This window comes from Physeter macrocephalus, chromosome 16, assembly GCF_002837175.3.
Source record: "Physeter macrocephalus isolate SW-GA chromosome 16, ASM283717v5, whole genome shotgun sequence".
Classification (NCBI taxonomy): domain Eukaryota; kingdom Metazoa; phylum Chordata; class Mammalia; order Artiodactyla; family Physeteridae; genus Physeter; species Physeter macrocephalus.
Window position 1 is genome coordinate 98,201,184 of NC_041229.1, and position 1,593 is coordinate 98,202,776.

Here is a 1,593-nt window from a genome sequence, read left to right on the forward strand (position 1 = left end):
GCCGCTCCGCGGCATGTGGGATCCTCCCAGACCGGGGCGCGAACCCGGGTCCCCTGCATCGGCAGGCGGACCCTCAACCACTGCGCCACCAGGGAAGCCCACTACTTCTTTTATACTCAAGTTTTTCCTTTTGGTCTTTTCAATTCTTCAACAACCAGTTAGCAATTTTTACATTTAAATTTTCTCTGTAAAAATAATGGCTGGTATTTCTGTTTCCTGGCCAGAACCTAGCTGAGGCAAAGAACATTTCTTCCAAAGAAAACCACAAATGCAAAGACCTGGAAGTATGAAAAAAATTAAGTCATGAATGAATGAATTATAATACCGTCATTATCCTCAAAATAAAGTTTATTAGACAGAGAATTAAAAAAAAATCTGTTCTCCTTTATAAAAGTTATTAGTACATTCTGCCTTTTATTCCCCTGATTGACTGCTGCATAACTTATATTCATTAAGCCCTAACTTGAGGGAAGCACAGTAATAAGCACTCCTAGTCTCATTTATTCCTCACTTGAAATCCCGTTTCATTATCTCCAATTTTTAGGTGAGGAAACTTTGGTTTAGGAAGTTTACATCAGTTACACAAAATATCCAGATGGTAAGAGGCAGAACTGGGTATTTAAATTAGGCACTCTCTCTGTAGACACTCCAAATAAAAGAAAATAAAATCTTGCTGGATATTGCTTTCATAATTTCAATAACAGTTTGTAATAAAATATAAAAAATTTAAAAATGGAACTACATTTACTTTCACTTCCCCAGTTTTAAGATTCAGAAGTTCTGGATATCCAATATACAGCAGGGTGATTATAGTAAATAATAGTGTATTGGAAATTTGCTGAGAGAGTAAATCTCAAGAGCTCTTATCACTCACAAAAATATGGTAACTATGTGAAGTAATGAACGTGTTAATTAGTTGAATAGTGATAATCATTTCCCAATGTACATGTATATCAAAACATCATATTGTACATCTTAAATATATAAAATTTTTTGTTTGTCAATTTAAAAACATTGCCTTTTGATGTACTCAAGTATTCATATCTGAGTCCTGGAAAGAAAAGGAGGAAACAATACTTTGCTAGGCAAAGTTCTGTATTTTAGAGTCCCTGTAAAACCTACAAGTCACTCCTATACTGTGACTTAGAAAGAGTCTTTCACTACTCCAGGTGGGACAGGAGAGCACTTTCTCCATCTAAACAACATCCCCAGTGCTCATCCAAGCATGCCCAATCTTGAAGCAAAGAATGGAGGGGGAACTAAGGTAAAGCAAGGGCAGAAAACATCACAGATCACCTAGGATTGCTAAGGACCACTCGGGGAATGCAAGAGGACAAAGCTGCTTAGTGCAACTATGTCATACACAGGGGCCAGAGGCCATTTTTTGGAGGGATAGAAAAAAGGAACAAGATCATATTCAGTGACTGTGTTCTTCAATTTATGAGAGACTCTTACATAATAGGGTAGTTCCCCCACAAAAAGACTGGACAGCCTTTTTTTTTTTTTTGTGGTACACGGGCCTCTCACTGTTGTGGCCTCTCCCGTTGCGGAGCACAGGCTCCGGACGCGCAGGCTCAGCGGCCATGGCTCACG